General features: G+C 35.4%; 1 protein-coding gene across 6 annotated transcripts in view; it reads left to right on the forward strand.

Annotated features, from left to right (window-relative positions):
• The window catches only part of PDE1A (phosphodiesterase 1A), a 321855-nt gene that overhangs the window by 149201 nt on the left and 151552 nt on the right, over positions 1–21102 (forward strand). The gene's annotated exons all lie outside the window — the stretch shown is intronic.

Consider the following 21102-nt stretch of genomic DNA (forward strand, 5'->3'; position numbering starts at 1 on the left):
ATGGTTTGGCGGCAACACTGCCCATTTTAAAAGAAACTTGAGAGTCACCTGTAGACTGTAGATTGGGGCAGTGGGCTCGTGGAAAGGGGAGATACCTGCTTCAGTTTCTCCAGAGCCCATCCATGGTGGGCTTTGTGGATTGCCCAGCAGCTGGTGGAAAAAAGAACGTGTCATTCATCAGACCTGAGCATGCACCTGACCTATCCATGGGGTGGCCTCCTGGTTGCTTGTAAGGGTCTGCATGCAACACTGAAAATTCTGTGCTCCAGATAGACTCATTGGCCAGCTCTGTGCATTGGGGGGCTCTATCTTCCTTCTGCCAACCTTCCTGAGTCTGGCTTGTGCTCTTTCTGGCCAGTTCAAAGTTCCCTCTGAAATAAGAATTATACAGTTTTGGTGATTCTTCATATGAATTGAATGCTTTTATATTTGCATTTAATGCTGACATTGTATATCGTAGATGTAAAGGGTAAAATCCATGCTAATAATTTCAATTAATTTTTTTGCTTAGAATCTAATTATATACCAAGTTAAGAGAAAGATCATAGAAAAGAGGAAAAAAATACTTATACCTCTAACTACACTTCTTGCTTTTTAAAAAAAGAGCCCTGTATTTTTAGTTTGCACTGTGCCCTGCAAATTATTAGCCAGCCCTATATGTAGCCATTTTTTTTGGAGAAGCCATTTTTCCTTATCCTCAAATAAATATACAGCAGCTAGCCCATTAAAGCTGGACATAAGCATTTTTTATAACCCAGCAACTCAACTCCTAGGGAAATACCAAAAATGCATGAGCATATTCATCTAAAGACATTACAAGAATGTTTGTAGAAGCACTACCTAAGCAGCCCTAAGCTGAAAACTACACAAATGCCCCAAATTGTGGAAGCAGATTATATCTACAAGAAACTATGTAAATGAATCTCACAAAGATAATGCTGAATGAAAGAAGTCAGATATACAAAAGTACATACAGTATAATTCCATTTACATAAATTCAAAAAGAGGCAAAACTAACCTATGGTATTAGAAGTCAGGATAATGGTTACTCTTCGTCGGAGGGGTTGGTAAGTACTTAAGGAAGGCATAAGTGGAACTTCTGGGGTCTTGATAATGTTCTATTTGTCTTTCTTGGTCTTGGTGCCAATAATATGTTCATTTGTGAAAGTTTATCAGGTTGTAACTTAACATTTGTGCACTTTTCTGTATGTTATACCTCAATAAAAAATTCAAAAAAATACACTAAGCATAAAAAATCCTGTATTCTTTTAATCACTGCTAGTGTAAAGTAAGACCTGATTCAGTTAATGTGCAGTTCAGTGGAAGAAATGATATAACCAAAGAAATTCATTTTCTTTTTTGTGCTAGAGTTATAAGCTATGTAGATGAAGAAAAAACCATTGTTTTTGACCAAAACTTTCAAAATGTAACAAAGAGTAACAAGAGGCAAAATATATTACTACTACAAAGGTCGCTCTAGACAGCCACTGGCAATGACTTGGGAGGGGTGGCATTTTAAGAGCTGTTTTATGGTGTGTAGTTCAGGATTTAGAACCAACCTTGGTGAGGTTAAAGCAATATATTTTCATAATTAAGTAACAAATGGGTGTGTAAGAGGAATGCATTCCTGTTGATTTAGTCTTGTTGATTTTTTTCCTTTTTTTTTTTTTTTTCTTAATTGTTAATATTGACTTAGGGGCAGTTTTTAAATACCCTCAAGTTTTCCTTCCTCATAGGAGCAGGGAAAACTGTATAAACTTTGCTAAATTGGAGAGGAGCAGTCAAATGCAATTTCCTACAAAATATAAGAATTGTAGAATATTTAAAGTAACTGATATTCTCTGCATTTCCATCATTTGTCAAATAATTTCAAATCCATGAAGGATGGAAAATAATAGAAAAATACGTGTCCAATGACAAAATATTTAGTGAATTTATTATCTGTCCCTACAATATTAGCAGATTCCTATATGGGTTCTTTGTCAATAGTCTCTTAGGATTAGTTCACCTTCCTATCACAAGTTAATTTCCTCAAAATCAAATATAATATTAAATCTATGCTTATAAGCTTCAGTTGATTCTCTATTATGTATTGAATAAGATCCAGTTTACTTAATTTGTTCTACAATGCCATAGTTTGCTTGCAACCTGATGTCAGACTATTCCTCTCATCTTGTCTTCTGTCATTTCTCTCCATCTTTCCTTAGCTCTGTAACCCTGAACCTAGTGTGCTTTCGGGATTATGTCATGACCTCTCATATGTCTGCTGCTATGCTTTGCCTAGAAAGATTTTACTTCCCCTTGTCTTCTATGCCCATCCAGAGTTAATACTCCCCATCTTGGTCATTTTATGGAATCTTGTTCATACCTCTGTAATAGTTCTTAGCTCAAAATATATTTGTATATCTGATTGCATGTCACTAAACATGAGAAAGTGAAGTGAATTTAATCCTCATATTCTAAGGGTTTGATCTCGGGGTCTGGGATTGAGTCTTGCATCGGGCTCCCTGCTCAGCGGGGAGTCTGCTTCTCTCTCTGCCCCTCCCCCACTCAGGCTCTCTCTCTCTCTCTCTCTCTCTCTCTCTCTCTCTCATGCTCCCTCTCTCAAATAAATAAAATCTTTAAAAAAATAAAATAATAAAAAATTTAAAAAATAAATAAAAATTGGTAACTAGATGGAACCCAATGAACTAAAACTATCAAAAGGAATTTCTGCTATAACTTGATTCTAGAAGAAAGACTTTTTATTCTCATACAAAGCTTCAGTTATGCAAGATGAACAAGTCCTAGAGATCTATTGTAAAGCATAGTGCCTGCATTGTATACTTAAAAATTTACTGAGGGCAGATCTTATGTTAAGTGTTCTTATCACAAAAATAATAATAATAACTACTAATAATAAATAGAGAAGGCAGGAGGAAACTTTTGAAGGTGAAGGGTATGTTTATGGCATAAGCAGCAGTGATGGTTTCACAGAAATATACTTCTCCAAACTCATTAAGTTGTATGAAGTAAGTATGCACAACTTTTCATATGTCTATCATACCTCCATAAAATGGTTAAAAAATATTTTCTGTTAGCGCTGAACATTAGTTTGAGCATTCTCTCAGCATTTTGGATAGTTGAGGCAGTTCTAGGATGAGGCAATTTGTCTGAAATTCCAATCTCCTGTCATTATATGATCTTACCTGACAAAATATTCCCCTACTGTTACCCTCCAGAGACTTTAAATATCTTTTCTTTTGAAATGTCTATGTGTGTGTATTTGTGCTTGTGTTTTAATTTTCAGTTTAAGTACTGTGACTAGAAGTCTATGGTTTTGGAAAGGAAGGCAGTTTGACAAATCTTAATCTTCCTAACCAGAAGATCAATGGTTTGCAGAAATTTAAAGTACCTTTTAATGTCATAAACACTACTAAAAATTCTACCAACTTAGTCTCTGACCAAGAACAATAAAAAAACATGACAGAAATCTAAGCATAAATGCCTGTAACTGAAAAGCTTTCCATTCAACTTGTTGTTGTAGTTAAGATCCCAGGGACTCAATGACCATATTACTTTACTGACTTGTACTGGCTCAGTTGGAGGCCAGTATGTGATTTTGGCAAAGAGAAATGGAAAGTGTGTCTTTTTCAGACATATTCTATGTTTATCCTGTTTACTTGTGATATTTTAGAAAATTAAATTGTTCACACACAGAGGCTACCCTTTTTCTCAGTGAGCTCCATTTTGTAATCTGAACTTTAGTATATTGAAATACTACTCCTAGCCTCCACAGCAAAGAGCTTTCTGACTAAATAAACTTAGCAGTCAAAGGTCTGGTCTGTACACTCACTTGGGTTATTTTCAATTCTCCTGAGACTAAAATCACCATAGCAATGACATTTTATTCTACCTACCGCCTTATTGGAGATGCCTATTAATATACCATTTATCAGAACAGATTAGTTTATTTTGGTGTTATAATAACACTTTTTACAGGCGTTTAAACTATCCCACCTCTTTTGCACAGCCTTTTCTATCTTGAATTCTTTCCTCTATTCACAGGCAGAATCATTGAGCTCAATCTGTTTTAGTAGGGAAAAGTGTAGAACAATTTGAACTTAAAATTTAAAATAAGATTTAATAAACTTCCAGGCCTGTAGTTACCCAAAGCTCTGGCACAAGGTAAGATTTTGAGATCCAGGACAACTGAGAGGATAGCTAGACATAAAGCTAAGGGGAACTGAGGTCTGCTTTTTGGATTAAAAAAAAAAAATGGAAAAGAATGGAATGGACAGATAATGTGGAGTCCGAAGAGTCAGTTGGATAGATGTGATCTACACACCTCAGTAAAATGTGCCAGAGAGAGGAAAAAATAGCCAATCCATGTGAGAAGAATGAGGAGAAATTCCCCCTGAGCCATGTGAAAACACAGGAGGAACCCTCTTCTATGGAACCTGTGGTCTTACTTTTAGGTGGTCTGAGACAACTCCTATGAGTAATGCATACCTCCAAAGCCAGAGACCACAGAATACTGAAGTATTCTATACATGTTTATTTGCCTCATTTGCCTTTCCTGTCTACTCCTTTTCTCTTTGATCCTTCTTACTAGAAAGGTCTAACAAGTGGCCAGAGTTCGTGAAGATTTCTATCAACACTAATAGAATGGAGAAATGATCTCTTCCTGCTTTTTCCCATACTGGCTTATTCAAGCCTATGAATATAAAAGCAGTCTTTTAATTCAACAGGTACATTATTTTTCTTAAAGATTTGGATTTACAGCTAAGTAGTAGATCCCCAGTAAATGACAGACATACCAGTTGGCTTTACATCAGCATAGTATGAGGTAGTTTGAATTCAATAATGTCTTCAAATATCCAGGCGTACTAAACAACTTAAATGTATCATTTCATCTGTGGCTCGCATGAACAGTCTTTTCCCGATCGAAGTACTTTTGCTTCTTTTGAAGATGACCAAGTATCACCATAACTCTATGCCTTTTACTTATGCTTCTTCTCTCATCTAGCATAAACATCTGTTAATTTCCAGCTTTCTTGCCCCTCCTTCATGGAGCTATTTCTGAACCTCTCTGTTAAAATCAGTATTCCCTCCTTTGTGCTTTCATTGTGCTTTGTTTATATCTCTTTGTGATGGCTTTGCATTATAATTATTTATGTGCATCCCTGTCTTTCCCACCAGACTGTAATCTCTTTGAGAATAGAGAACATGCCCTATTTGTTCTTATTGTACAATATTCTAACATGGCACCTGCCTTAAATTAGACACTTGGTATGTATTGGGGAGTTTCACTACATGATGGATAAAAAACAATTTTCCAAGGGCTGAATGCATGCTGCAGTTAGCAAAGTTTTCAATCTGTGATTGTATCAGAAGCAAAGGAAGTAGTAAGTTATTAGTGGAGATCATGAGGGAGACCTAATTTTAACAAAATGAAATGGATAGCCATTTCCCATACTGGCTTATTCAAGCCTATGAATATAAAAGCAGTCTTTAATTCAACAGGTACATTATTTTTCTTAAAGATTTGGATTTACAGCTAAGTAGTAGATCCCCAATAAATGGCAGACATACCAGTTGGCTTTACATCAGCATAGTATGAGGTATACATTAATACATTAACACTGAAACTGAATATATGAGTTAAACAGAAGCATAGCACAAATTAGCTATTAGACTGCAGGCTACAAAGGTTTTAGTATTAGTTTCTGAGTTTACAACTTTAAATTAGGTGAATAGTCAAAATGAGGGAAACTGCTTTCTTTTTAGTAGTGTCTGTTCATCCTCCCTTCCCCTTGGATTATTAACATGAGATAGGGCCAATTATTTATCAAAGGGATATCGGAAGTTTTAAACAAAAATAAATTTTAAAAATTCTTTATCAAGATTTAAATCAAGCATTGATTTTTAATGGCTTTTACATTTAGGCTGAAGGGAAAAGCAAACTCAGCTTCTTGCTACCTTCTTTTTTTTTTTTTCTGACATAGATGAAGACGTCACCATTAACAGTCAGATCTGCTTTTACAAACCTTTATCTCAGACTTTGCTTCAGAAAATTTCCCAGAAAAGAATAGAGGGTCTTAATAGTTTACTTCTTAGCTAGTTGCCCAATGAAGAAAAAATGTTTCTATGGAGGACAAGTTAATTTTCTCAGAGGTCTTGGGGTGAAATACTTGAGATTTTTCTTGGTGTGGGCATTAAGGTCAAAAAGACACACTCAGATGCAGGCTCTGCCATTTATTCTCTGAGTGATCATGGGATGGCCATTTAAATACTCTGAGTTAATTTTCTCATTTTTAGGGCAGGGATGAACTACCGTTGTGTAAAGATATATCAATAGGTGTACATTTGTATGTGCATTGATCACCTCTAAAAGGTTTTAGAAGAAATGGTTACAATCTTTCCCTCCAGGTGGAGGAACTGGGTGCCCTCCAGGTGGAGGAACTGGGTGCCTTCCAGGTATCACAGATGGGAGAGAGACTTACTTTTTATGGTATACCACTTTCCACCTTTAGAACATTGTACTATTACATGTATTACCCTTTCAAAAGTAAAATGTTTGATTTAAAAATTAAAACATAATAAAGTATGAAATTTCCGACACAATTACTGACATGATATTCAATAAATACTGTTCTCTCTACCTTCTCTATTTCATTCCCCAATTTACCCTCTTTGATCTGGTAGCCATAGGAAAATATACTCACCCTTTCGTAGAAATTTTAGTTCTACCATATTTTAGAAAGTTAAGTCTTTTAGATTAAACTAAACTAAACTAAATGAATAAATGCAAAAGATACTGATGTTTTTAGAAAATTCAAACTTTGATGACTTAGCTTGTCATCCTTTCGTAAAAGACATATAGATCTAAAAACCTGATGATAGCACATTCATTCCTCTAAGAGATATTTTCATTTTCTGCTGTGGGCTTGTCAGACACTATTCTAGACTCTTGAACAAGGCAGAAAAATATCCTTCTCCTTGCAGAGGGTTAGTTTACAGAAGACAGTGATAAATAATAAACATGATGCATAAGTAAATTAATTTAGTACATTAGAAGGTGGAGTACTCCATGCAAATAAAACAAAGAAGATGGAGATAAGGAGAAAAGAGAGAGCTGGGGTGGGTGGAGAGGCTTGAGCTGAGACTTCAGATGGGGATAAAGCCACACAGATATGTGGGGGAGAGCATTCCAGGCAGAGAAAGCAACCATTTCAGAATTGAAACAGAAGCATGCCTGTGTGTCCAAGGAGTAGCAAGGGAGTGGCTAGAGGAGGTGTGGTTCAGAGGAGGTGTGGCAGGAGGGGAGATCTGGGAGGAAAGAGGTTAAGATCATGTAGAGCCTGTAAGCCACATTAAAGAGGTCAGCTTTTATTTGTAGTGAGAAAGGGAGACATGGAGGGTTTTGGCAGAGGAATGACAAGTGCTGACTTTTTCAAAAAGGATCATTCTGGTTGCCTTGTTCAGAATAAACTTATGGGAAGGGAAGAAAGAAAGCAATAGATAGTATTTATCAGTGTAATATAGGCAAGAAATTGTGTTCAGAGTGGTGGTGCTAGGTTTGGTATAGGGTTGTGAGTGAAAGCTAAAGCCAAAGATACTTAAAGCTATGTGGGCTGAGCATCTGGAAAAATGACATCTCTGTTAACTGAAGTGGGGACAACTGAGAAAGGATCAGAACTGAAAGGGGAAATATTGGCAGTTCATTTTTTGAACAAATTAAGTGTGAGATGCCTATTAAATATCCAAGTGGAGATGGTGATGAAGCAGAGAGGTCCGGGCTGAAGATATGAATGTGTTCGTCATCAGCCTAAACACAGTAGTCCCCTCTTTGCCCACATTTTTGCTTCCCACAGTTTCGGTCACCTATGGCCAACCATAGTCTGGAAGCAAGTGATCGTCCCCCTGATGGAGAGTCAGCAGGTCAAAAGTAGCCTGAGGCTACATCACGGCGCCTACATCATTCCCCCTCACTTCATCTCATCATGTAGGCATTTTATCATCTCATACCATCACAGGAAGAGGGGTGAGTGAGTACAGTACAGGAAGATATTTTGAGAAAGACCACGATTATTTAACTTTTATTACAGTATATTGTTATAATTATTCTGTCTATTATTATAATTCTATTCTATTGTTGTTAATCTCTCACTGTGCCTATTTTATAAATTGAACTTTATCATAGGTATGTATGCATAGGGAAAAAAGTATATGTGCAGTTTGGTACTATTCATGGTTTCAGGCACCCGCTGGGGGCCTTGGAAGTATTCCCCTCAGATAAGGGTGGGGGAGGACTATTGTAATGACTCTTTGAAAGCAGTCACTTCTTCCCACCTCCAAAACCACGTTCAGGGATCTATCAGCATATAAAGGATATCCTGGTTGACCCCAAGAGCACTTAAGAGAAAGCCAAGGGAAAAAGGCAGATATCACCAAATTCGGATATAAAGCATGTAGAGTGTTTTCTTTTTTTTTTTTCAAAGATTTTATTTGTTCATTTGAGACACAGAGATACAGAGAGAGAGAGAGAGAGAGAAAGCATGAGCAGGGAGAGAGGCAGAGGGAGAGGGAGAAGCAGGCTCCTCGCTGAGCCAGGAGCCCGACGTGGGGCTCAATCCCAGGACCCTGGGATCATGACCCGAGCAGAAGGCAGACGCTTAGCCATCTGAGCCACCCAGGCGCCCCTGTAGAGTGTTTTCTATGATTACTTCAGGATGAAGTACTCATTCCTGTATCCTGTCTTTGCAACAAGCTGGTTTTTGCTGCAGAGGCTCTGGATAACATACATGTCCTCCTGAGGTTTTTAAAATCTTGTGTGTGTGTGAGAGAGAGAGAAAGAGAGAGAGAAGAAAAGAAAAACAAAGAAAACCCAACACACAATTACAAACACTATTACTTTAGAGATGCGAGTAGTTTTTTATCTTGCAAAGGTGAAGATGTGATTACAACTTTGGTGCCAAATACTTCTTTGTTAGAGAAAAATCACAAACGTGATCACATCGGTGTAAAGCAGAGGCCATGGCATGAAGTAGAGGTGTTTAAGAAGTAGAGGAAGCAACAGGTTTCTTTGAGTGATTATATATACAATGGTATGGATTTGGGGATGCTTTTATCACTATATAGACCAGTTTCCCTTATGAAGTAGCTAGTTGTAAATTACTAATTTGTTTCAGTTATTTTTTGATCTTTAGTAGAGGTTGATTTAATATTAAGTCCTGAACTCAGTTGTGTTGTAGGATTTATTAGGGAAAGAATTTTGTCCACATTTTGGCCATTGGGGTCATTGTGTAAGAAGAAAAGGCATCCAGGTGAGTGTCAAGAGTCCGGAACAACAGCAAGTGAGCTGCAGTGGGGAGCCTGAAGGAAATAATACCACAGTGATTATCAGAATTGGGAAGATAATATATTTACAGCTTCCAGACATACTGATGGAGGAAATGCCCCAAGGAAGCTTCAGGATGCTCTACGTAGCTCCTTAGGTGGAGGGCAAAGCTATAGAATGTTGGCATAGATATGACTGTGATTTCATTTATACATTCAGGGTGGTGCAGTCTGGAGACAATTAAATTATGTATAATTAAGTTACAATAGCTAAGAAGATTGAAGCCAATTTGCAGTCATTGCCAAGAATAGTACAAGTAAGCATGGAATGTGTTTGTGTATGCTGATCTGTTTTGTTTAAGCTTTGTCCCTTTTTTCTTTGTAAATATTTTATTGCGTATTTGAAAGTTTCCTCATATGCATATTTTTATAGTATGATGCAAGGTATAAATAATGGTTTTCATTAAATTTCAATGATAGGATCAAAAACATTGATTAAATGACTACTATGTCTTACATGTTGTAATATAATTCAGGAGAAGTACTCAATATAGTTTGTGGGTATTTTTGTAAAAGGTTACATTTAATATTTTAATTCCTAAAAATGAGAAGTCATAAGTGGTAATATACTAATTCTCCCACTCTGATACTCAATTTAATCATGATGATTTCGATAAGTATATTACAAAAACACTTCAATAATCTGAAGGTGTAAATCTTTGTAAAATGCCAGTCTGTCAATTAGGCTGTAAAAATTTTTAAGAGTAAGAATTTTTAAAGGTTGGGGCAATTGTAATGACATATTTTCTAGTTTTATATATTACAAGAAACATGCTGCACTAGTTTCTGAAAGGATAAAATTCAAAAGATCATGTAATTAGGTCTACTGCCTATGCTGTTATTATACTGAACACCTTCAGAACTCTTTCATATTTAAAAAAATATAGATATACCATAAAGTGATTGATTGATATAGTGTTGTGTTTCCATCCAAAAAAAACTTGCCAAATGAATACCAACCATAAGCTTGCACAACAGGCACTAAATAGATTAATTTATAAACCAGGATATATTATCTGATTTTGTTTCTCATGCTATGATCATATAAAGATGTTTACTGTATTAAAAATTTCACTTTCAAACCATAAGCTATATGAGAAAAACAGTAGCTACTTTGTTGTTCTTTTTCTAATTTCTTAAAATGAATACTTACCTGATTAATTGTTAATCTTTCTTCATTCCTAATATCTACATTTCATGCTATGCATTTTCCTCTGTTTTGTCTTATCTGCATCTACTGTTTTGATATGTTGTATTTGATTTACCAATCAGCTCAAAAATATCTTGTATAACATCTTCTTTGATCCATGGATTAATAACAAATGTATTTCTTAATTTCCAAGCATATGGGGGATTTTCTAGTTGATTTCTGTAATAATTATGTTGTGAACAGGGAACACACTCTATGTTTTATTTTATTTTATTTATTATTTATTTATTTATTTTAAAGATTTTATTTATTTATTTGAGAGAGAGAATGAGACAGAGAGAGAGAGAGCATGAGAGGGGGGAGGGTCAGAGGGAGAAGCAGACTCCCTGCTGAACAGGGAGCCTGATGCGGCACTCGATCCTGGGACTCCAGGATCATGACCTGAGCTGAAGGCAGTCGCTTAACCAACTGAGCCACCCAGGCGCCCTACACTCTATGTTTTAAAGTCTTTGAAATTTTTTTGAGATTTGCTTTATGATTCAGTATTTAGTCAACTTCATAAATGCTTCCCATAACTTGAAAAGAATATGTGTTCTATAGTTGTTATGTACAGTGTTGGATGCAGTTTAGTGCAGGGTCTATACCCATTGGGTCAAATTTGTTAAAAGATTTGTTCAAGTCTTCAATGAATTTACTTTTTATTTCCTACCTTTTCTCAATTACTGAGGTCCTCCAAACTAGCCCACTATGATTGTAGATTTGTCTATTTCTGTTTGTAGTTCTGTCACTTTGTTTTATATATATTAAGGTTATACTATTAAGAGCACACATTTAAAAAAAATTCTGAATTGAATTTTCTACATTTATGTAGTGATTCTCTATATCTCTAGCAGTAATTTTTGCTTTTAAATTCATTTTGTCTGATGTTAATCTAGTGACACCAGTTTTTTCTTGGTTAATATTTGCATGACAGTTCTCTTTCCATTATTTTATTTTTAATCTTTCTGTTTGCTTATATTTTATATGTATCTCTTTTAAGAGAATTTAATTTTTAGTCTACTTGGTCTATTTACATTTAGTATAATTGTTAATATATTTTTGGTTTAAGTCAGCCAACCTACAATTTGCCTTTTTTTTTTTGTTTTACCTATTATGTTTCCTTTAATTCATCTTTTATTTTTTATTTTTTTTAAGAGGGAAAGTCTTTTTTTTTAAGATTTTATTTATTTATTTGACAGAGAGATTTTATTTATTTATTTGACAATAAATATTTATTTATTTGCTCTCTGTCAAGCTGGGGGAACAGTAGAGGGTGAGGGAGAAGCAGGCTCCCCGCCAAGCAGGGAGCCCAATGCGGGGCTTGATCCTAGGACCCTGGGATCATGACCTGAGCCGAAGGCAGACGCTTAACCATCTGAGCCACCCAGGTGCCCCTTAATTCATCTTTTAAACACAGCATTATTTATCATTTTATTTTTTAATCCTTGTATTAGTTTGAAAGATATACATTCCTTTTCCAGTCTTTTTAGTGATTTCCTAGAAATTATAACATTCATGCTTGACTTATTAAAATCTAATGTTAATTTATACTTTTAGCCTTCTGAGAAATGCGAGGCATTAGACTTCTTGAACTCCATTTATTCCCTTTTTAATTTGTTTTTTAAATATATTTTAATTCTACATACTATAAATCATACAAGATGTTTTACTATTTATACAGTTAGTGTTCACTTAGGTTTATCCATATATTTACTATCATGATACTCTTCATTCTTCCTGAATCTTTGAATCTCTTTAATTCTCTAAATCATGACATCCCCAAATATGATTTTTAACCCCATTCTCTTTCTCCCTTTTCTCTTTCTTGGGCTCTAAATATAATATGTTAAGATATTTACACTGTGCTCTCTATGTCTCTTCTCTTTTGTCTCTTTTTGTCTCTCTCTACTTCATTCTGGAAAGTCTTTTGATTTAACTTCTAATTTACTCATTCTCTCTTTGTTAGCATCCATTCTGCTGTTAAACCAACATATTGATTTCTTAATTATAAATAATGTATTTTTTTCACTTCTAGAATTTCCATTTAATAATTTTAAAAATCTCGCATGTCACGTATTATAGCTTCCTGATGTTATTTTCAATTTGGTATTTATCTACTTGGTTGTTTTATAGCGTTTGTTTGCTAATTCCAGTATCTGGAGTATATATGGTTCTGTTTTTGTTATTTGTGCTAGTTTTCACTCATGGGGTCTTGTCTGCTTGTGTATTGGTTGAATTATCTGCTAAACACAGAATTCGAACATTTAATTTGGAAATAATTTGAGATTTAGGCTTATCTTATTTTCCTCCAAAAAGTATTTTAAATTGTGTTTGCTAAGCTTCTGAATTTCTAGCAATTGTCTTAAATAAGTTTATAGTTCAACTTTATCTAGGCCACCTAGATAACTCAAAGCTGGGTACAGTTCTGCTATTGTTACTTCTAGAATGAAGCCCTTTCAGAATCCATGCCAAAATTTGGTGAAGATGGTCATAGTGACTTACCAGGACCTCAGCCATAATAGATCCTAAATTCAAACTTTTGTGTACTTACCCATGTGAAGTTCAACTTCTTAGCTACCTTTTTCATATCAGCCTCTGGAATAAAAGTGGTATTTTATTTTATTTTTTATTTTATTTTAGAGAGAGAGAGTATGCAGGCAGGGGAGGAGCAGGGGGAGAGGTAGAGAGAGTATTTTAAGCTGGCTCCATGCTCAGCATGGAGCCCGATGTGGGGCTCAATCTCACAACCCTGAGAACTTGACCTGAGCCAAAATCAAGAGTCAAACACTTAACCGGTTGAGCCACACAGGCACACCAAAAAGGGGTATTTTATGAAAATGAGCCCACATTTCTAGATTCCCATTCTCTCCCGGATCTTGATCATATATATATATATATATATAGACATAGATATTTTACTATCTCATTATATCTATATTGATTTTTGGAAAGGTTTTAAAATTCTCTTCAGAAGCACAATTCTCAATTACCCAGTCCTCCATTATATAAAGAAGAAGTGATGAATAGCCATTATTATATTCACAGTTATAGCTCTATTCACTAACATACTAAAGAGAATGTTTAAGTATATAGAAAACCTTACTCCGTATTATAATGTTTATATTCTATTTACTGTATACAGCAAAATGTTAGGTCCAGGAGAGATTTCTGTCCTGCTTTTACTCCTCCACCAGCAGTTTCATAGGCCACTTCTGAATTCCTTCCCCCACTGTCTTCCCATTCACTCAACATATGATCATGCATTCAAAAATAAAGTGTCTTTAATGGGTAGGACATTCTAATAGTTGCTATGGAAAATAGAAAGTCAAATGTTTCAGCCCTGGTCTGTGAGGTTTAAGGTCTACTTGATAATTCAAAATCAAAATATACTTGCAAACTATTATGGAAATATTAAGAAAATACCATGAACATGAAGTGTTCATTGGCTACACGATAGTTCAATACCAATCTGGGTGCCAAAGAGAGCAGGGTGGTTGTAATGATTGGATTGGATTGGATTGGATGTAAGGCTGAAAATTAAGACTGAAAGATATTATAATTTAAGGAAATTGTTTCTATCAGTCAGGATTGGAAGTTGGCCAGGGAATAATTAGGGTAAGTATTAACTCTAGTTTATAATGGATGGGCAGGAGTTAGAGCTACCACTTTACTGTTAAACAACCATCAAAATACAAAGATAACACAGTCTGAGCTGTGACAATACCTGTGAGTGTATCAGGCAATGACATTGTATATTGATCTATGCACACTCCAAATAGATGAATTGATTCACACAGAACATCCAGGTGATCAACCAATGAGGATTTGGGGTCTATTTGTGTATAAAACAATGTGTCAGTATCATAGTCTAATTATAAAAAAAAAATAGTTGCATTCACTCTTAATGTGAAATTTGCATGTGTATATACATAAACATATGCCTACATGTACACATACATATAATATATACTCACCTTATCCTGTGTAAAATTCTAAAGAACAGGGAAACTGTCTTATTTTCCATTCAATGCCTCCTCAATACAACACACTGGAGTCTCTAGTGATAAGTACTAAAGAGTCTATTGATTTTATACTAATGCAAGTGTGTTCCACACTAAATTATTTCATATCATTCAATTTCAGTGATGATTATCATGTATTTTAAAAGGAAAATGCAGCATAATTCTACTTAGTGTTCAAGTGATATTTTTCACATCTGAATCTTTGAAAAAAGTTCCTGATTTGGCTACCAAGTTTGGTCAGGTGTAATAAGAAAGAAGTGAAATGTTCTCAGCCAAATCATAAAAGCTTATTTAACAGCTATAAAGCAAACATTAAACACCAAATTCTCATCAACAAATGTGAGCAATTCCCAGCACCAATTGGGAGCAAATTCTGCTAATATATAGCAGAAAACTAAAGAAAAGAATATACCAAATTTGGAGTTTCTTCAAAGAAAATGTCCCATATAAACACAGTAAAACACTAAAATAAGAACAACTTTCCTCTTATGAGTTGCTCATTCAGTGATTACACAGGAAATTTTATAAGTAAGGACTTATGCTATGTTTACATAATGGCTAAGATAAAACTACATCTTATACTCATACATTGAAATATCTGACTAGATCAGGATGGAGTTTCTGGAGCTGCTGAATCTCCAGGGAGGGGAACTAGAAGGTAGATTGTAGAGTTCTCACATGAGTGCACACTGATAAATAGAAATGAGAACATCTACAAAGATGTCATTAAAAGATAGACATATGCAAGAGTAACAGCCACATATATTTCTTTTCTTTTATAGCTAGAAATTTGAATTAGATTACATAAAATAGGGGTATAATTTCATCAGATAATATATGTACTTATATTTCAAAAATTTAATAATTTGTACACCAGGGGGTATGAGATGAGCCTGCTCTTATTGAAAAATGAGTTACTGACCTCATTTTGGATACTTGTTAACCTTTTATGGTAACATTTGGTATACATTTAAGAGGTATTTTAGGGTGTCAGGAGAGAGAAAATTTATCTTTTAAGATTTTTTATTTATTTTAGAGAGAGAGAGCCCATAAGTGAGGGGAAAGGAAGAGGGAGAGAGAGAATCCTCATCAGACTCCTTATTGAGCACAGAGCACAATGGCAAGGTTTGATCCCAGGACCCTGAGATCACAACCTAAGCCAAAATCCAGAGTTGGCTGCCTAACCGACTAAGCCACCCGGGCACCCCGAGAAATTTTATCTTTTGAAAACTTTATTTAAAAAATTATTTTCTCTTGTGATTCTTACAAAACAAACAAACAAACAAAAAACAACCAAAAACCAGAAAACAAACAAACAAAAACCAAAAAAACCCTGGAAAACATGAATATGTTTTTGCCGTTTTTCTTAAAGGGAAGTCTACTTTCTATTATGTGTTATTCCTGCTTCAAGGAAATATAATCTTTGTGTTATTCCAAAAGATATCTAAAGTAGAAGTAAACAAACAAACAAACAATTTTCTTCAATTAATCCACTTGATATGTGAAAATATTCGTCATCAATAAGTTATTTCCAGTACCCAGATTTTAGTTAATTTCCTCCTGTTTTAATATCAGTGCCATAGAAAAGCTAGCTATTGTCCCTGACAATCTAGCTATTTTAATGGTATATAACATAACCATACAATTTTCAGGGTAAACTTCCTTAACCACTTTTCCTGCTTAAACATCTAAAGATGCTAGATCTAGTTAAGGAGTTGCTTGTTTTCTTTGTTTCTTTTACTTTTTTTGTATTCTGTTTCTAATTTCAAAATTTCCATTTTCTTCTGTTTTACAAGAGGTATTTTATGAAGTAAGTTTTTATAAGACAAGGTGCTTTTGGCTTAGATTAATGGTCAAAAGAAAAACAGGGATTGGGGGACCAAAATAGATTTCAGAAATTTTGTTCATCAGAATTCATTCCACTTGGAGCCTCTCTAAAAGTTTTGACAGCAAGCTAGTCTTCATTGTTGAGAGCAGACATTAGCCATGCAGAAATTATGGTGGGGCATTTTATTGAACAGACTTTCTGAAGAATAACATTTAAATTTGATGTAATTTGCCTGAAAGCAAATGGAAACGCAAGTTGCATATTTTACAAATGGCCTTAAGAGCATCCATTTGCTTATTTTGCAACTTTTTTGGCAGTTCTGTAAATCCTACAGACTGTGTATATTTCATTTTGCTATTTACCTTGGCCTTATTATAATTCAACAACTCCCATAAATTGTTCTTCAATAAAAGTTGCATTTTATAGCGTAATCTCAGTGATCTATGCCCAAACTAAAAATAGGGGCTTGCCTTATCAGGGTTACTTGGTGGCAAGTTTATATCTCTACAATGAGGTAGGATAATGAATATATGGTTATCACCCTCTCTACCTCAAGTAAATTCAGTTTAGGACTTTAGAGAATGAAGCACCTTTCCTTCTTTCATAAAACATAAGCATAATTGCATTGTGAAATGAGTTATGAAACCCACACGTTGTAGACCGGCTCAGTCAAAATCTCATAGAGCGTTAATATTTTTAAAAAGTTGGGCAAGTGATTATGATTCAACTGTTTTGTGAACCATTGTCATAGATAGAAGTAGAATATTTACTTTTCCCTGAAAGAGGGATCAGCCCTTGCCTTATAATTTCTGATTGTTCAAAATCTAGAAATGCACAAGATTCTCCAAGGCTGAACAGAGGTTGTAGAACTTGAGGGTATTTTTATGTGAGTGTTTTGACACAGAAAATTGGATTGAGTCACTTTTCAAAACAATTACATTCTAATGATTATTCACGATTATGTATTATTAATGAAAACATCTTATTCAAATCAAATAAACTTAATTTTATTTTATTATTTATTATTATGTTAATCACCATACATTACATCATTAGTTTTTGATGTAGTGTTCCATGATTCATTGTTTGCATATAAATAAATTTAATTTTAATGAATCTAGATTGTGTTTGAATTTGATCACTCTTTTAAAAGTGTTTTTTTAAGGATTAGATTTTTTTACTGCCATGTTTTCATTTATAAAATGGAAATTCAAGGATATTTTATGGATAAAAACATCTAATTTATACTAAATATTTCCTCAGGCGACTTAAGAAATCGAAAAGTAATATGAAACGGAGCATGGTTAGATAAGTGCTCCTTTGAGAAATACAAATTACACTGAAAGATTTCACAATCTATTAGGCAAGTGGAAACAACTGTTTCTTGTGTCTCCTTTAGTTTTACCAAAGAAGGCCTCATTCCTACATCCTATAAAGGTTTCTTTTGTCTAATGATTCAAAGAAAAGGAAATATGCCTTTGAGGTTAAAGCAAAGTTATTCTTTCATAGACATATGGAGAATAATAATGTCTTCAACACAAATCCATGAGGAAGACTTTAATGAAAATTTATGTTCTTCAGCAGGACACTAAGAATCAAATAAAAACAAGGTTAAGAGTTTCAAACAGTGCATTAAATGCAGTCTGGCTACCTTTAAAATGTTGTTTACTGCCATTGGTGCAGTCATGCAAGAAAAAACAGATGACTCACCTGCCTGTCATCTCAGACCCTTGCCTCCTGGTAACAAAGAAACCCATGCACTTAGCAGGAAGTTAGGATGGTGCTAGGGACTGCTGCGATGAGCAAGGTGGTTTTGATTGTGTAGGTGCTTATGCTAGTTAATATTCTAAGTGGTAAACCACCAAGAAAGGCACTCTCTCATATTAGCTCAAGTGAACTAACATTGATTAAAAGCATTTTACATGCTCATTTCCTTAATTCCTTATAAGCTTATAAGCTGAGTGGTATTTCCCCTATTTTACAGATGAGGAAACTGACACCTTGACAGGCCCACGTAACCCCGTGTTAGATGCTGAGTGGTAGAGTCAGAGTTCAAGAGCAGGTGTTTCTGGCTCCAGTACCCTCACTTCTACCCTTGCCCCATTCAAGACCGAAAGAGGGTGAACTCAGTAGATCCAGATGCCATATCTTTGACTATCTCCTGTGTGCAGTCTTGCTTCTAAAATGATGGTATTAGAATACTTCAGTCAGTCCAAACTGTGCTGACATTGTGTAGGTACTGTTGAAGGACAATAACAAAATGCAGGATCCAGAAGGACAGACATGATTACTGAGCCTCAAATATGATACAGACAAAAAGGCTCTAGAACTTCAAATGGCAGGTAACTCTTTGAGGACCAAAATTGATGAGGAAGGCTTTGGCAAGTGTCTGATATTTTACCATAGATACTGCTGACAGTAATGGGTTATCACACTTTATTTTCTTCAAGGAAAAAAAGAAAAGCTGTATGTATCTTTAGCACACTGAAGTGGATCATCCTGCTTTTTGCCTAAAAGGGAGCAACAATGCATTTAGTTAGTCAGTTTGACAAAACTCTATCCTGTAATAATTATTCGAATAGGTGGCCTGTTAAGATTAGGAATGAAAACATATTGACCATGTTTGGGGAAAGGAAAACAGGAGCTCATTTTGATGAGCTTCTGTTTGCTTTTGTTTCTTGGCTCTTCTAGCATCACTCTCTCCCATACTCTGCTTTTCATTCATCAGTACCCAGGTTGGAAGGCCCTTTCCCCTGCCCCGTAGGATCCTACTGTTGGTCATCTCACTCAGTGTGTGCACTTCCTGGAGGTCCCATTTACTCTCAGGGCCTCCCCCATTGCTGTATGTGGCTGGTCTCCAGACTCTGTGCTCTACTTCACCTCTTAAATTCCAGAGGACGTTCTACCAGCAAAAAGCAGATTGGTTGTGGCAAAGTCACTTTCTCTTAAGGGCAGGTGGGGGTCTATGAGACTACTTTACAAGTGCTGATCAAGTGATTCCTGATTGACTGGTTTAAGATTCCATTTCTGGGAGAGGCAGAAACGGTAATTAAGTGTCAGTTTGGTAATGTGGGGTTTAGCATACAGGATTCTATTTTGGGCCTGTTGTCTTATTTTAAAAAGTGAAAACACTGGTGAAAGCTAATTTCTAGACTCCAATAGCTAATTTTTACAGTTGAGGAGATAAAATGACATGTTATTTATCAAAAGCTTCAAGTTATTAATAATTTTATGACTTTGAAAATGACAGAATTATTCATTATTCTGTCAGAGATTCCATGTACACTCTTCCATTTTGATGGTAAATTTAATGTAGCTCAGTATTATGATGTGATGAACTAAATATATTTCAAATACTATGTCAGTGAAATTAACTGTGACACTCTTAACATGTAGATTTTCTTTCTTTCCATACAGTGTACTACTGTATTTTTTCTTTTGGATTTTTTTTTTCATGTAGAAGTTCACAATCTTTCTATCTTTCCCTGCTTTGGAGGTCTTGCTCCTTACACTATAGCATATAATGCAAAGGGAACAGACTCTGGCCCCAGGTAAGGAAAATACCACCTAACATATACTTACTATTTACTACAAACTCTTCTAAAGTACTTTACACTTTTATTTCATTTTAATTCTCACAGCCAACTTGTGACAAAGGGACTATATTTTTTTATTTTATTATGTTATGTTAATCACCATACATTACATCATTAGTTTTTGATGTAGTGTTCCATGATTCACTGTTTGCATATAACACCCAATGCTCCATTCAGTACATACCCTCTTTAATACCCATCACCAGGTTAACACATCCCCCCACCCCCCTCCCCTCTAGAACCCTCAGTTTGTTTCTCAGAGTCCATAGTTTCTCATGGTTCGTCTCTTCCTCCGATTACCCCCCCCTTCATTTTTCCCTTCATACTATCTTCTTCTTCTTCTTCTTTTTTTTTTTTAACATATAATGTATTATTTGTTTCAGAGGTACAGGTCTGTGATTCATCAGTCTTACACAATTCACAGTGCTCACCATAGCACATACCCTCCCCAATGTCTATCACCCAGCCACCCCATCCCTCCCACCCCCACTACTCCAGCAACCCTCAGTTTGTTTCCTGAGATTAAGAATTCCTCATATCAGTGAGATCATATGGTACATGTCTTTCTCTGATTGACTTATTTCGCTCAGCATAATACCCTCCAGTTCCATCCATGTTGTTGCAAATGGCAAGAGTTGATTCCTTTTGATGGCTGCATAATATTCCATTGTATATATATACCACATCTTCTTTATCCATTCATCTGTCGATGGACAGCTTGGCTCTTTCCATAGTTTGGCTATTGTGGACATTGCTGCTATAAACATCGGGGTGCACATACCCCTTCGGATCCCTACATTTGTATCTTTGGGGTAAATACCCAGTAGTGCAATTGCTGGGTCATAGGGTAGCTCTATTTTCAACTTTTTGAGGAACCTCCATCCTGTTTTCCAGAGTGGCTGCACCAGCTTGCATTCCCACCAACAGTGGAGGAGGGTTCCCCTTTCTCCGCATCCTCACCAACATCTGTCGTTTCCTGACTTGTTAATTTTAGCCATTCTGACTGGTGTGAGGTGGTATCTCGTTGAGGTTTTGATTTGGATTTCCCTGATGCCGAACGATGTTGAGCAGTTTTTCATGTGTCTG

Source organism: Phoca vitulina, unplaced genomic scaffold (assembly GCF_004348235.1).
Source record: "Phoca vitulina isolate PV1807 unplaced genomic scaffold, GSC_HSeal_1.0 scaffold1, whole genome shotgun sequence".
Classification (NCBI taxonomy): domain Eukaryota; kingdom Metazoa; phylum Chordata; class Mammalia; order Carnivora; family Phocidae; genus Phoca; species Phoca vitulina.